Genomic DNA, 17,155 nt, shown 5'->3' with positions numbered 1-17,155 from the left:
ATTCACTTTTAGTATCTAAATAGAATTAAACTGTTGCTGTAAACTGGAATAGCACTTTGTTACTGACAAGTTTTAGAATGCATCTGTTCGTCAATGACCTGTTTGGGAAGATTGTAGTTAATGATTTTGAGAATGTGGCTATAAACCTCCAATTGACTCAAGAAAAGCAAATAAGTCAAGACTGACAAATGTATAGGCTCTTCATCTTATTGTGTATGTGTGTTTTTTTTCCTTTTAGTTATTTGTCAAGGTATAAAGAATTCTATCACACTTAAGACAAGTAAACTTCACGGGGTGTATTCTGACATGGCAGGGAGCAGATCACATGGCCTAGATCTTAAAGGTGATTTTATGTTTAAACTTTCATGAAAACATATGTGATTGAAACACATTAATATATTGATACAGAGGGCAGTTAATTTTTGCCTTTATTTATTTTTTTTTTTTTGCAGTACTGTTGTGGCCTCTCCCGTCACGGAGCACAGGCTCCAGACGCACAGGCTCAGCAGCCATGGCTCACGGGCCTAGCCCCTCCGTGGCATGTGGGATCTTCCCGGACCGGGGCACGAACCCGTGTCCCCTGCATCGGCAGGCGGACTCTCAACCACTGCGCCACCAGGGAAGCCCTAATTTTTGTCCTTTGATACATGTGAGTGCAGCTTTCATTTTGCTGAAAGAATATGACCACTTTTCAGTTTGGGATTCTACCATTTAATAAAGATAGTCCACTTAATTTTAGAAATAAGAGATTTACTATATAATACCTAATATTACTTTTATGTATTTTTTTACTGAAAACATTTATTGTAATACTGTGAAGAAACTATGCCGTTATAGTCTTCAAGACTTAAATGAATCAAGTGTTTATTAGCTGCTGTAGTTTTTAAACTAATAAAAATCAGTACATCAGCAATTTGTAAATACAGTTTTTAAAATAATACCTTAAAACTTTACAGTGGTTATTATGACTGTATTTAGGCCTAAAGTTATTTAATAATTTGATATGAAGGCTTTTTAATAGTTTGATGATGCAGCTCAGGGATAGGTAAACTCTGGCTGGTAGGCCAGATGCAGCCCGTTGCCTGGTTTTGTAAAGGAAGTTTTTTTGGAACATAGTCGCACCCATTGTTTACATGGTAGTTATGGCTACTTTCACCCTACGCCAGTGGGGCAGAGTAGTTGCAACAGAAACTGTATAGCCCACAAATGTGGAAATGTTTAAATTTAGATTTTAAAAATTGAAAAATTCTTTGAGCCTATACAGGGCAAGTCCATTGACCCCTGAGGTAGAAAACAGTCAAGAACTTGGGTGCCGAAGCCAAGTGGCCTAGGTTCAAATTCCCTTTCTCCCATTTCATAGCTAGTGACCATGGGCAAATCACTTAACCTCTATGCCTCATTATGAGGTGTAAATGCACTCATTTGTATAAATAGTGCCTGGCACATACTAAGCACTGTGTAAGTGATTGCTGTTGTTTCTCCTTGGAGCTTTGATAAGTTATTGTTAATAGAAAAATGACACTAATGATTTTCCTTTTAGAGTAACAAAGGCACTTTGAGTCTTTTATTTTTTCAAGAATGTAATAAGACTTTTTTCATTTACAGTCAGTGTTCCCTGTTACCAAAATTTACTTTATGAATATAAAGAACTGAACGTCTTTAAGACAGTACTTTTGCTTAAATGTCAAACCATTATTTTTCCAAGGCACATCAAACTGGCTGTGCATAGTCCAGGCCTCTAAAGCTTGTGTGCATACCCTAGGTAGCATGTGAGATATACATTTTGTAAATATAGTTTTTAAAATAATGCTTGAGACTTCCCTGGCGGTCCAGCAGTTAACACTATGTGCTCCCAATGCCGGGGGCTTGGGTTCGATCCCTGCTCGAGGAACTAGATCCCACGTGCCTGCCATAACTAAGAGCCCACATGCCCCAACTAAACTATCCGGCATGCTGCAACTAAAGACCTGGCACAGCCAAACAAACAAATAAATAAATATTTATAAAATATAAGTAAAATAAAATAATGCCTTAGGAGTTAGGAAAAGAAAATATTAGAACATTTTTACCTTTGTATTATTTTAAAAAATCTGTGTAGTTTATCATGTACATAAATTATATGTATGGAACTTTGTGTATATAATTTGATAATAAATAAGATGCATATTAAAAAGTTTTCTTATGGTTTGCCCAGTCAGGTGTTTGGAGACCACTGGAGGACAGAATGATGAAATTTAGAGCCTCAGCAATGATAGAATTTAGAACCAATTCCCTGACTTAGAAGATAAGGAAAATAATTCATAGACTGTAATTGAGTTGTCCAACTTTACGTAAGTGTTCAGAAACAGTCTATCCAGTGGCTAGAATCTAATCACTGACCGAGTAGAATCTGGGTCACTGGACTCGTAAACCAGAAGTGACTGTTGAGTTTCTCAGGTTGATGCTCCTGGCATATATGCTTGATATGTGTGTGTGTGTAAATCTCTGACATAATAAGCCATACTCAGTAGGCACACCCTGTTTCCTTATTCAGGCATCTTAATTTCATCCCATTAAATCTTTGACATATCAGACTACCAGAAAGCATGAAGAAACCTGGGCTGAGAGTCTTCGTTCCAGGAGACCTGATCTTGACTGTATGGCTGGTTTGAGGCGCATCACTCTGAACTGCACCACGCTCATTGGTGACCTGGGTGCAAGTGCTTTGGCAGAATCTCTTAGTGAGGATTTATGGCTTAGAGGTAAATTCTAAAATTGAAAGTACTGAATTTTTAATATGAAATATGCTTAGCTTTTGGCATGATACTATTGTGATAGGATTTTTTTTAAGCCTCATTTTACTGATAGCTTTTATTTTGCTTTTAAACTTTCTCTAAGAGTTGCATATATCCTTTATAGAAAATACAGAGTAACAAGAGAACAATTACCTATAATTTTAATACCCAGACATAATCACTGTTCATTTTGGTGTATATACTTTCAGTCTTTTTTTTTCTACAAATATATTTGTACACTTAGGGATTACAAAAATAGAATTGTAGTATACTTGCTATTTCATATTCCTGCTTTTTTCACTTAATGATGTATCATGTAGTATTGCGTCGTATTGATGTCCCATAGTTTAATCAATTCTTTGCAATTCGATTTAGACAGTTTGCTTTTCCCTGTCAGAAACAATGTGAATATGTTGTATATACATCTCTGTGTCCATCGGGATTACTTCTGTAGAATAAGGTACTACAAGTGGAATGACTAAGTGTGACATACTTTTAAGACTTTTGATACACATGGCCAAATTACCACCCAGAAATGCTATGCCAATTTATAGTCTACCACAACAGTAGATGTGAAGCCTGCCTCTCACAAACAGTGGCTTGTAGCACTTGTAAAAAAATGTAAAACTACAAAAATGAGTACCTCTCCATTTTCTATGCAAGTGGGATTACTCCAAATTTTATAACTTTTTTCAATTAATTTAGTATGAGCATTTTAGCAAGTCAGTAAATTTGCATCTCCTGCATCATTTTTTGTGATTGTTCAGTATTTCATTATATGAATATGCCACAGTGCACGTAGCTTATCCATTCTTGTATATAAGCTTTGTCCAGTTTTTCAGTTACAAATAGTACTCTGATATATATCCTTACCTATATCTCTGACTATTTCTTTTGGTTAAATTCTTAGAAAGAGAGTTGTTGGATCAAAAGGGTATAGACATGATTTAAAGGCTTTTCTTACAGAATCTTGGCTTAATCTGATAGGAAAATAACTACATTTTGTTTTATTTTGTATTCATTTGATTTACTGGTGAGGTTTACTGGCTGTTTGTATTAATTTGGCTATTTGGTTAATTATACCCTGTGTCCATTCTTCTGTAGTGAGAGTTTGTAAGGGTTGTATCATATCCTGTCAGATCCGTATGTCTTACTTGCTATTTCTGTGTGTCATGGGGGTGTTGAAAGACTCCAGTTATTTTAATGTGATGGTCCACACCACACTTAAAAAAAAGACTCATCATAGTTTCCTTTCATGTAATATTTTTTAAATACCTGTGCTTTGGTGATGATCCCTTTGGTTTAAATGAGTAGGTTGTTCAGCCCCAGAACTACTAGAATTCATGTTCAGTGTTTCTGGTTTTTGTCTGACTTTTTATGGAGAGAGTTCTTGACCATCATACTTTCATGATAGGTTTTTACTATGTATTCTCTATTCACACATTGTTTGAATTTGTTATTATTTGTATCCTCTTAGACTTGTCCTTTTTTCCTCTAAAACTAACAGTTATTACATTTCTTCTATTTTGTTTTCCCCTTTTAGCTAGTTTCAAGTGTGATTTGGAGCTGAAGATCATGATCAAAAGAATGCAGTGCATTTCTGAGCTCCACCAGGTTTTGCTTGTGAGGTTTACATGCCTCTGCCGCCCTTGCTAATTATGAACTGAGATTCATTTTGTGATGCTTTTTGCTCATACATTATATACAGTTATTCTTCAGTTCTGTAATTGTAAAAGATGTTGGATGATTTATTGATACTAAAGCCAGGGTTATCATTGCACATTCAAGAAGAGGTTTTTAAATTGGATCATGCATTATGTGTGTGCATATACGTTTCTGTTTTTTTCCATACCCAAAATTACAAACCTGCCATGACTTGTCTTGTGCAGGACTCTTCCACACGTGAGAAAATGAGAGTTGTCTATATGTTAAATCTGTAGAGTTAGGAAGTGACCTTTGTCTTTCATCAAAAGCACTTGACCTGCAACAGTGTGGCCTCACCAGTGAAGGAGCAAAGGCTTTACTAAAGGCCCTTGAAACCAACAGAACTCTGCTCGTTCTGGATATAAGAAAAAATCCACTTGTTGGTATGTGGTCACTTTTTTGAAATTGATAAACACGTAGCAAAACAAAAAGAATTTGTTCACGTATTGACAGTTTTGTAAAATTGAATGTGTTTAGCTTTCCTCATCACACACAGTTGGCCCTTGAACAACGTGGGGTTAGGGGTGCCGACCCCTACGCAGTTGAAAATCTGAGTATAAGTTTATAGTCAGTGGTTCCACATCTGTGGATTCAACCAACCTTGGATCGTGTAGGACGATAGTACATATTTATTGAAAAATATGCGTGTGTCAGTGGACCCGCGAGGTTCAAACCCATGTTGTTCAAGCTTCAACTGTACTTTTCTAGTGTTGCACTTCCCTTATGTTTTTAGCAGATAATGTACTAATTAAAGTGAATTTTACTTGTAAATTGTTCTTATCCCTACTCTGAATAGAGGTGAACCTAGATACTAAGCCTGCTTCCACCAAGAGCATTGTTTCTTTCCTGTGCAACCTCTGAATTCTTGCCAGGAGCACTTTATTCATTTGTCAGAATCACAAGCAATTTTTTAAATATCTTCTGTGTGCCAGATATGGGTTTAGGCACTAGGGATAAAGCAGTGAACCAGACAGACAAAAGTCTTGCCCTCGTGGAGCTTACATTCTAGTGAAGGAGTTCAGATAGAAATGAGTAAACAGATAAGTAATATAATTTTAGAGAGTAGGAAGTGCAAAAATATCTTAAAGTAAGGAGAGTGAGGGAGTTCAGATAGAAATGAGTAAACAGATAAGTAATATAATTTTAGAGGGTAGGAAGTGCAAAAATATCTTAAAGTAAGGAGAGTGAGGGAGAGCAGGTAGGACTCCATTGGATAGGTTTGTTAGGGGACAGCTTCACTGGAGAAGTGGCATTTGAACAGAGACCTGAATGAAGAGAGGAGCAAGCCATGGAAGAACTGGAGTAAGCACATTCCAGGACAAGGAGGCAATGAGTATGCAGGCATGTAGGTGGGTGGGGTATTTAAGGAAAAGCAAGGAGGCCAACATGGCCAGAGTACCGAGTGAAGAAGAGTGTCGTATGACATGAGGTCAAGGAGCTAGCCAGGGGTCTGCTCTTGTAAAGTCTTGAAGGCCAGCGTAAAGATGTGGATTATTCTAAATGAGTAGAGGGGTTTGAACTGGAAAAAGGCATGATCCAAATAGTATCTCAATAAGGTGACCTGGTATAGAGAATGGACTTGGGAGGATAAAGAAGAGAAACAGGGAGACCAGTTAGGAGACTGTCACAGTGCTCCAAATAAGAGATGTTTATGGCCTAGGTTAGGTTGGAAGTTTGGAGCAAGTGAAAAGTGGTTGAATTCAGGTTGTGTTTTGAGGGTGTAGCTATCAAGACCTGCAGATAGATTAGATGTGGGGTATGAAGGAAATAGTAACAAGGAGACAAGTCGTTGATGATTATGTGTGCAACTGGGTGGTATCACTTAGAAGAAGGGGGCTGATGGGAGGAGCAGCTTTTGAGGGACTATCAGGACTTTGGTTTGTTATCTTGGATGCCCTTTAGGTATCTAAGCGTCTGGATGGTACTCAGACTGTACTTTCTATCCAAAGGTATCTAAAGCCACTTTAGATGCAAAATGTTTAAAGCTGACCTTTGCTGCTGCCAAAATAGTAGCCACTGGGGGCAGTCTGCAAGATGGCATCTTAGGTTTTTGAGGAAGAAATTAGAATACACAAAGGGGGAAATAAGTGTATAATTACATAATGTAGATTTCATATTTAATTTTATGGGAAAAGCAATAATTAGTTGGCTTTTGGTTTTAAATGGAAATAGCCACTCATTGGGAAATAATTACTCTAATTTCAATTTATTTTACTTTAAATCATTCTGTGCTGAAAGCAGTTACCAAAAAAGGTCTCCAGAATGGAAGGAGTGCCAAGTCAGAGGTATATAACATGTTTTAATTCTCTCGGAAGAATTTCTCTTTAATGGCTTGTTTTTCTTTCCTTCTTAAAAGAAAATTATCAAGGTACTTTCTGCCATCTTAAAACTAAGTTTTTAGTCAAATGAAATGGCTTTTCTGTTTTTGAAAATGTTGTGTGATGCTTTAATTTAGCTTCCCAGAAATGCAGATTGAAGACCTTTTATTAACTTAAAATAACTTAATTTCTAATGAAGATCAAACCCTCCTAAATTACCTGTAACTTAAATGGCATATTTATCATTTCTCTCTCAGTACCAATGGATAACTTCTCCATCGGTGAAGGAACCATCCAAAGCTTCTAGACAGAAAAAGAGAACTATAATTTTGGAAAGTGGTCGAAAAGGAAAAGCTACTATTAGAATTGGTAACTTTTTTTTTTTTTTTTTTTTTTTTGCGGTACGCAGGCCTCTTACTGTTGTGGAGCACAGGCTCCGGATGCACAGGCTCAGCGGCCATGGCTCACCAGCCCAGCAGCTCCGCGGCATGTGGGATCCTCCCGGACCGGGGCACAAACCCGTGTCCCCTGCATCGGCAGGCGGACTCTCAACCACTGCGCCACCATGGAGGCCCTCTTTCTTTTTTTTAATGCTACTAGAATTTATACCCCTTATATTTTCTGGTGTGCTAAAATTAAAACAGCTTTAATGGTTATTCCTTAACAGTTAATTACTTCCTTAACGGTTAGCTGTTAATATTATTTGTGGTTCTTATGGAACGTACCTAGGATGTTCCTGACACATAGTGTTTAATATTTATTAGATATTAATTTTAATATGATAAAGCTCTTGAAGTGACAAAATCCATATCCAGATACGAGGTCACCTTTTCTCCCTTTCATGTGGGGTCCAGGCCTTAGGAAAGAGGGAAGCATGTGATGTGTCTGTTGACAACCCCAAAATAAAATAAAGTAGGCAGAGCCCTTGGCACTTTACAGATATGAATACCTTTTATTGTCATCAGAACCCTGTGAACAGACAGTGTTTTACAGCAGTGCAGACAGGTTAGGGTCAGGTGCAGTGGGGAAGTGGGATCAGGCAGGATAAGAACATGGGGAGATTGGTGGGGGGGGCTGTTTCCAGAGCCTTTACTAAGGAAACAACAAAAATCACAGATGATAATGACTGTTTTTTCAAAATGCAGGAATCAGTGGAAAAACTAGAAATGATCATGTTCAGAATTGTGATCAGTTGTGTCTAAGTATGTAGAAGTCAGTTACTTTCCCATCAGCCAGAAATAACACTGAAAAACAAGGAAAGATCCCATTTGCAATAGTCACAAAAATTAGTAAATATCTAGAAGCCAGTTCAGTGTTCTCCTGAAAAAGTTAGTGCAAAAGGATAGATGAAACATTTTAAACATATATGTTAACATTAATAAAATGTAATGTTAACATACGATCTATTAACATATAAAGCCACTGGCAGAGGGAAACAGAGATCGGAAGAGAAGTCCAGAAACAGGTCCCTGTTTACTTGAGAGTTGTATTTTAACTTAGACAATTTTACAGTCTAACTTGACTTTTTGTCTAATTGATTGATTGAAGCATTGATAATTCATTTAAACAGAAATTAGATATTTGCATCATAGCATACACAACTTCTAGTCAGTCGAAAAGATGCAAAGGCAACTAGATGCAAGAAGCAAATATAAAATACAGGAGAGAATTTCTGTGTAAGTGTAGGGAGTACAGAAGCCTTCCTAAGTAAGCCATAAAACTCAGAAGCCATAAAGTAAAAGATATTTAATTCCATGAAAATTTAAAACTTTTCTACAGTTCAAGACGTAAACAAAACAAAATGACAGACACCAAAGTTGGGTAGTGTATTAACATATAAAGGTTACTGTTGATATAGAGAAGAACCCACAAATAAATGAAAAAGGATAAGCAAATTTTAAAAAGGCAGGGGGTGGTTTCTACCTGTATGAGCAAACAACTCAGAAGAAACACAGCTGGCTACTAGACAGTTGAAGAGGGGCCAACTTCTTTAGGAAATGCAGATTAAAACCATGGGATTTTCTTCCCCTCTGATGGGCAGAAATTCTAAAGACTGATAACATCTGGTGTAGACGAGGGAACAAACACACTTTGCCTATGTTAAGTATAATAAATGTGTTCAATTTTGGAGCGAGGTTTGCAGCGTCCATCAAAGTTCAAAACTCCCTTGCTCTTTGACCAAAGACTTTGACTTCTAGGCACCTGCCCTCTGCCAGTACTCTGCCTTGCACAGAAGTGTGCATAAAATCAGGCACCCGCAAGTCCAATGAGGGATACTTACATAATGGGGAAAATGTAGAGACAACCCGGATGTCCTTCAGGAGGGGTCTGATGAAGGAAATGAGGATCCATCCGTGGTATGGAGTAACGTGTGTGTGGAGAACGGGGAAGGTCTGTGAGCAAACTGGGAAGATGACCTGATATGTCATGAGGTCAAAAGGAAAAAGAGCAGGTGTAGAAAAGGACATTTCTATGATTCCACTTAGAAACCCACAGTGTTTGTATTTGTAAATACTATATATGTATATATGTACATACGGAAACACGCATATATACACGTATACACATTTGTGTATCTGATCCTGAGAATGCACAAAAGACTGTTATTGGCAGCCACCTCTATGGAAGGGAATAGATCTTTATATTTTTACTCTAGTTTTCCTAATTGTGTGCAAATTTAGAGTTAATTTTTTATTTAAAAGTTAGGCAGTCAGGAGAGGCCTAGTGACTGTTTTGTGGGCTTCTCTCACCTCAGGATGCAGTCTTCGTGCCCTTCTTGTTTCTGGTTTGTCTTTTGGAGCAGACACCACTGAAACGAGCATCTTGTCATCACTTGCCAGCTGCCTGCGGTTTTCTTGCGCCCTACTAACCGTCACCACCTTTGTGAGATGCTGTTTCGCGCTGAGGTGGTGCCTTTCCCCTCACACACACCCCTCTGGTACCTTGGGAAGTCCAGGGGTTTCTCAGTGGGCATTCTAGAATACTCATCCCAGAGATGCAGTGGGTTTTTCAGCCACATGCATTTGGGGAAAACTCTGTTCCTGTATGAATTATCCTCTTGGGAGTTCACGATTCACCGGAGCTCTTGAGACGCTCTAGGAAGTTGAGTCAAGAAACACGTGTAGCCCTGTTAATTCAGGATTTCCTAAATTTCTATGACTGACTGTGGCACCGCTTTTCCAGTCACAACCATCCTTATCAGCTTCCGTCCTAGACTCCCTGGGGAGTGCTGCTCAGACTGTCCTGGAAGCTTTGTAGTCCCAGGATTACCTGCTGCTTCCACACCCACCCGGCCCCCTGCTAGCGCTCTGTCAGCCTGGCACCTTCTCCCTGCCCCCAACTCATTCGACCACAGGCCCTGCCCCTGCTGTGGGATTTAGTGATAACTCCTGGGAGCGGTGGCCCAGCACAGCCCACGGCAGTGCTCGGTGTGGCTCACAGGGTTTAAAACACACAATTTGAGCCCTTACTGGAACATGGGAAGATGATTTAAATCCAGATGTCTTATTTCATAATCCCCGTGTCTCTGAAAGTGGGAGAAACAGACTGGGAGGGCCGTATGTTTCAAGTAAAAGGGAGACTGTTTCTCTGTGGAAGTAAAGAACGGGCCCTCACAGTTAACAGGTAACGTAGGGGGTTTGTGCTGAGTCTGTCATGTTCGGCCTGTTATACTCATTTATATGACTGTTGGGTCCTTATTGGCATTTTCATTTACTGTCCATGCTTGAAACTCCCCAGTGTCCCTGTCTTGATCACGAGCCCTAATTCTGTTGACCTAGAAAGTTCTTTGTGGGAGCTTTCTAGCAGGCCTCTCCCCCAGTGTCCCCACCCTCCAGCCCCTGTGTCATAGTGCTTTTTCTACAACGCAGAACTCCTTGTTGTGCAGACCTGATTGCTCCTCATGCTCCAGGATCCGATGGATCCAGTTCCCAGGAGAGCGTGTCTGCAGGGCCCTCTGCGGTCTGCAGTCCTGCCCCCAGCCAGACACCCAGCGCCCCAGGTGCTGCAGAGAACTTGCTGAGGTCCCCTGTGCCTTGGCAGAGACAGCTCTCTGCCAGATGCCCTTCCTTCGTCTCCCCGTGTCCTGACCCTTCTCACCTCCCTTCCGCTGAAACCTTCAACCTGCCCTTGGGCAGAGGTACTTGCTCAGTTCTGTGCTTCCACAGCGCTTATCCTGTGGAATCTGAATTCCCTCCACAGCCGTCTTGCTAGGTTGGGAGCAGCTGATTCCCCTTCATCTTTTTCTTCCTTCCCTCAGCCCCACAGCAGGGACACTCTCAGGCACCGTGCAAATTTAATCTTCAATTTCTAGTTGTTATGACATTGTTGCTGTCAGGATACCACCTACGTTCACAGTAGGATGGGTAAATGTGTGGGGGACGACTGTAAATACAGATTCTTTGTAAATCCAGGTTCTTAATTCTTCCCCCTTTTAATATTTTTTCCCCTTAAATCACGTGTCCTTTTTGCTGCTCCAGCTCTATAATTGGACTGTCACCTGGGGAGCCTGAGGCAGCAGAATATCAAAGAGGGTAGACACTACATTTTTAATGTCAACGTCAACCAGGATACCTACTACCTGTGCAAAGGGGGGCCCAGAATTCAGGCTCAAAGCCTGTTACCAGATACTTGGTTTCCCTGCTTGCGTCTCTTCTGTCTGTCGACGTGCACTTGACTCCTATTAACTTTAACAGGAATTATGTGTGTGCCCTGAGGGCCGAGCATAGCTTTTAATGGGGGCTTCCTCACACTGCTTTTCTTTGCTGTTTACTTTTAATGAATCCCACCCTGTAGAAGTGGAAGAATAAAATAGGATGTGCTTGAGAAAATTGAGAGAGTTATGACATATTTTCCTTGTAATCCAGAATAGCATGTCAGCTCTTCTTCTGTTTGTCTCCTTTGGTTGTCAGCGGAAGATAATTTTGGCTTGCTCACTCTCCAAATCAGAAACTGAAGTCCAATACTAACGTATCCTAGATGAAACTTGACCCATTCATTTTTGAGAGTCTGTATGATCCCTGTGCAAGGTGCGGAGAATGAAAAGACAGCTCTGTTGACTTCAATCGATATTTACATAGCATTGAATGTGTTCCAGATGCTGTTCTAAATTCTATCAGTTATCTACTTTTGCATCATAGAACACTTCAAGACTGTGACTGAAAACCACAGCCATTTCTTTTGCTCAGGATTCTTTTCAGTCAGCAGGTGGGGCTGGGCTCAGTGGGGTGGTTTCTTCTGCTGGTCTCATCTGAGATCACTTATTCAACCAAAGTCATCTGGTGATCCACCTAGAGGCTAAATGGCCCCCCTCATCTGTCTGGCAGCTGGTGCTGACTGTGGGCTGGGCCTGTTATTTCCAGCAGGCTAGCTCGGGCTTGCTTCCATGGCAGTGATGTTTTAAGAGGGCAGGTATAGAAGCCTCATGCCCCTTGAGGCCTCAGCTTGGAAGTTGCACAGCATCACTCTTGTTGCAGTCTCTTGGTCAAAGCAAGTCCACACGGCCAGCCCAGATTCAAAAGGTGCGGAGCACTAGACCCCACCTCTTGCTGAGAGGGCTGCAGAGAATTTGTGGCCATTTAGTCCTCACATCAGAGAGGCACAACAGAGAGATTTAGTAACTTGTTCAAGGTCACACAGCTTGGGACAATACAGTGTTTTAAGTGCTTTGAAAGCTGCTGCTCATTATTTTTAAATCTTACCGCCACTATTCGGACCAACTTATTTTTTTTCTCTGCAGCCTTGTAGAGAAAGGGTCATTCACATTGCTGGGTGGCTGCCATGGGTTGAAAGCTTCATCTATGTTGTACCACTGAACTGTCATAACTAGTATGAAATGGAGATATTATTATTATTGCTAATATTCAGATGAGGAAACTGAGGCTCTTGGAAATTAAGTATGAGTCGTATAAGAGAATGTTAACTCACTGTTCCATATGCAAGAGTGATCTCCCTAAGTAAATGATAAATGTCCTGGCACAGATCTTTTTTTTCATCCCTTGTTTGCATCTGGAAAATGGTTTTTAAAACTTTTCTGTTGCTTTGTTAATGGCAGTTGCACATTGCAGAAAAATAGCTGGAAGAAAAAACATGTTTTTCAGATGTCCAGTGCAGGCCCAGGATAGAAGCAAGATGAATATTCCATTCTGCATTGGCAACACCAAAGGAGATGATGCTTTAGAAAAAAGATTTCTCGACAAAGCTCTTGAACTCAGTATGGTCTCCCTGAAAGGGCATAGGTGGTGAGTACGTGTCCCATCCAGAAGCTTGTCAGAGACTTGGTTTAGTTTTCAGACGCTGAAGGAAACACATCTAGGACCCTGTCCATCCTGGAGTAGCAGGTATTGTAACTAGTTGGGAAAGACCGTTTGTTACGGGGGTGCTCCTGCTGCTGCTTACAGGCCCCATAGCACGATTCCATGGCCGAGAGCATGGGGCGGGGGGGGGCACACCTTCTAGGAGCTTTGGTCAAAATTTCCTTTGAAAGTCTCTTCTCTGACAGCACAAAGGGTGCCATCCCGTCTGTAGTGCAGCTGGCACAAGCCTGTTCAGTGTAAGAACAGACACTGTTGCTCCCCTGAACATCAGAGAGAGTAGTTAATTCTGTGAGCTCCATGGAAGATGTATGTTTTCACGCATGAGAATAGCTGCCCGCTCCCTGCCCCCTGCACAGCAGGCTCATTGAAGAGTTGAGCTAACCTAGGTTACCTGTGAGCATGACCGTCCTTCACTGCCGTTGGAAAGGAATTTTCTAATGACTGAGATGTGTGACGCTCCTGGCCACCTGCAGGGGCTTTCAGGTGGGAGGTTGGACACGACGGCCTCAGGTGCCGTGACTCTCGCAGGAGCTGGTGACGGGAAGGAGGGTCATCCTGATGCTCAACCAGATGCTCCTGTTCTTAACGGCTGCATCGGTGGTTCTTCTGGGTCCGTGGGAGGCATTCAGGCCTCTCTGTGTAATGCTGTCACCATCGAAGATGTCAGAAGCTGGCAGCCTTCATGAAGCATTTTTTGGAGATGCACCAGCTATGAGCACATCCTAACTAATATACACTCTGCCCTTGAACAGTGTACAAAATTGAAAGTCACCTGGGCATGGCTAAGAAACACAGTATTTTTTTCGAATGAACATACTTATGATAGATTTTCTTCTTTTTTCAGAGAACAGAAAAGCATCCACAGCTATGCCAAGCTGTTGAAACTTAACCTTAATTCTGACTTGAACTGGAAGCTTTTAAAAAGTCTTCTCTTACTTTTCTACCAAATTCCAGCTACTGTTGTCTTTGCTGTCTTTGCTGCCTAGATCTCATATTCAAAGCTGCCTATGGGTTTAATTATATGCCAATTGCAGGTTATTATTTTTAGAGACACACAGACACACAGCATGGAGGGTGGGTGGGGCCCTCTAGGTGCTGAATTTTGATCCTTTGCAAGATGACAGCAGTGAGGTCTTCTGGATCCTTTCTTTATACGGTTGTTCTCATAAAGCGATAGAAGTGACTTACTATATGTTTGTATAGCAAGGTCTGTTTTTACTACCAAATAGTTTATATATCTATGCATTTATATCTCTGTGCCTTTATATTTCTAATAATACGGTTCTTGTTGGTATATGTTGAGACTTTGAGAATTTGTTAGGATCCTTGACCTTGTGCATTAGAGTGTTAGGTTCTCAACAGTCGTGTGCCTTCCCTTCCCCCTCCCCTCTCCCTTTTTAAGCTGCTTCACAAGATTTGGAAGCTCCCTGATTCACTTTTCCTTTCCTTTCAGTGGGTAGAAGATCGGTTGGTTGGTTGGTTGGTTGGTTTTGTTTTTCAGTTATGCTGTTAAACTAAAAATCTGTGTTAAATTCCCTTACTGTTGCTTCACGTGATTGTTCTCCTTCTGGTGTTTGACCAGTGATGCCGAAGAAGGAAGATCTTTGCTGAATAGTCTTTTCCCCTATTGTTCATCCATTGTCAGTGTTTTATGTTGACCGTGTGAAGGACATTAAAGTCCTAAAACATCTAAACCTTTGTCAATGAATTTCTTTGGATTGTTCTTTTAAAAACTTTATGCTGGGAAAACTTGAGTCTAAAGATAGCATCTGTGAAGGGTATTTTTTTCAGAACCGTGTAAGACTTGAGTCCTGTACCTCCATGTTTTTAATGATTCAGCGTACTGGTAGCTTTCCGTTGGCTTTTGGAATGGACATTATCAACAGACCACCTTACAACACAGCTCACGGTATAAAGTTGTATGAACTTTGTCCCACTTAGGCTGGAAACATGCCACTAGGACAGTTTTGAGCCATCTTTGTGTTTCGCTGGATTGTGTAATGAGGACTACACTGTTCTTTCGTCCCAGCTCTGCACCGATCAGTTGGGTTAGTTGGGTTTCCTGCTTAGGGCTAAACCTTGCCAGTCATGGTTCTCTCATCTGTAAAAAGGAGGATTGAAATAACTCCCCCACTTCTCTCAGGGATGTTTGAAGAGCTTAAAACAAGGGCTCAGTGCAGGATGTGACTGTTTAAACACAGGAAATGTTTCAACAGCAAAAGCCGGCCAGTCCATGGGCGCCATCCAAGTGTTCACATATAATAGTGCTCAGAGTCTATTTTGCCTACTTCCTCATCCATTCATATGATGGTTCCAAGTCCCTGTGGTTTGTACCGGCCCCAAATCTCTTGAATCTCCACTTCTTTCCATTCCCATTGCCACAGCCAGCTCTGTCAGCCCCCAGTGGATCATTTCAGCAGCCTCATCTACCCCCACCTGCCCCTACCAGCACAGCCAGTTGGACCGTCACTTCCCCTTCATGCTCCTCCTTGGTTCATAAAAATCCCAGACTTCTGAGCCCAACGGTCACAGCTTTGTGGTGTCTGGTCTGGCTTCTTCTTTCTTGTGTTTCTGGTTCTTGGAATGTGGCGAGCATATATGCCCGTGCTACGTCGGGTAAGCCTGGAGTTTCTGCCCCCCCTCAGCAAGACTGATGTTCCTTCAAGACACCTGCCAACCTCCTGAGCTTGTTTGTGTCTCCTGCATTGGAAGGATGCGCTTTTCCTTTGTTCTTATAAGCGTGACCCTTTTATCCCATCACAGCACCTCCATTCTGTGTTTTCCTGTGCCGAGGGTGTCTGCTTACGTGCCTTCCCCATCGGAGCAAGGAACAAGCCCTGTTTCTCCACCTCCATCACCTGGCATCCTGCCTTGCCCTTAGGAGGTGCTCAACGACTATGTGTTTAATGAATGGAAAGGCAGGGCTTCCTGAATTTTGCAAACAGCCTGCAGTAAAGGCAGAGGTACAATCTCACATATGTGGATGTTTTAATTTTTCAAAAGCTTACTATATAATTTCATTTTAAACTAAAATTTAAAATCTTGGAGGGCTCCCAGACTCTTCTTTACATATGTGTGAAAGTGTTTGGAAAACGGCGAGCAACTGCATTCATACCAGGACAAAGGGTAGTCACTGTTGTCTGGAGCACAGATCGCTGGAAGATACTCATTGAGCGAAAACCTTGACCTTTGAATGTCTCAAGTGAGTGAACGGACGCCAGTCTGCTGACCACGTGGAGAGTGGGGAAGGGGAGCTAAGGATGCAGGCCCCGGGTCTACAGGCTGCGGGAGCCACAACTGGCCAGTCTTTAAGGTTAAAAGCAAAGTGGACAGGCAGGTGTCTTTCAGGCCTCGGGAAATCTGTGTAAGCCTTGGTGGCCTCACGTTCCTTCAGATCCTCCGGAGTGTCCTCCTCCTTCTCCCAAACTGTTTTTGTTTATTTTTCTCTTTCAAAATTTGACAACACATAACCATGTTAATACCACCTAAGTGAGAAAAAACAGATTTGTTCCCTCGTTGCTTATGTTTCCCTGCACACACTGCTTCATCCCCAGCACGGTGGCTCTGTTCTTTGCCTGCACGAGGAACAAAGTTGTTCTGTTCGGCGCTAGTCTATGTTTATCTAAACGTCTAATGCTGTCTCATCACAACTTAGCGGATGCTGGAAGGTTTGGCCAGCGCTTAGGTGAAGTATGTGATGGAACAAATAATTAGCCCCTTTTCTCCCCTTTAGAGCTTAAGGAGCCACGAAGACCCTGTAAAATGGACAAGACCCATTGATAGATGTCCAGCTCTGCCTAAGGCCCTTGCAGGTCTGGCCTTGTATCACTCTGGGATTAATGTTTGTTGTATCGTGTCCTTTGGATGGAAAACAAAATGAGGAAGAATTTTCTCACATTTGATCCGAATGAACATAATTAAGAAGTGAAATGCTACTGCGTCTGCAAAGAAATCAATCACTTTAATTGCAAAGAAGATTCCCTGCCTCTGTTAGTAATGGGGCTCTTGGTAATTTAGAATCAGAATCCATGACAGCTTGTGATGA

This window comes from Mesoplodon bidens (assembly GCF_964165515.1).
Source record: "Mesoplodon bidens genome assembly, contig: HAP1_SCAFFOLD_407, whole genome shotgun sequence".
Lineage (NCBI taxonomy): Eukaryota > Metazoa > Chordata > Mammalia > Artiodactyla > Ziphiidae > Mesoplodon > Mesoplodon bidens.
The sequence above is the reverse complement of the archived record's forward strand: the minus strand, read 5'-3'. Positions refer to the sequence as shown.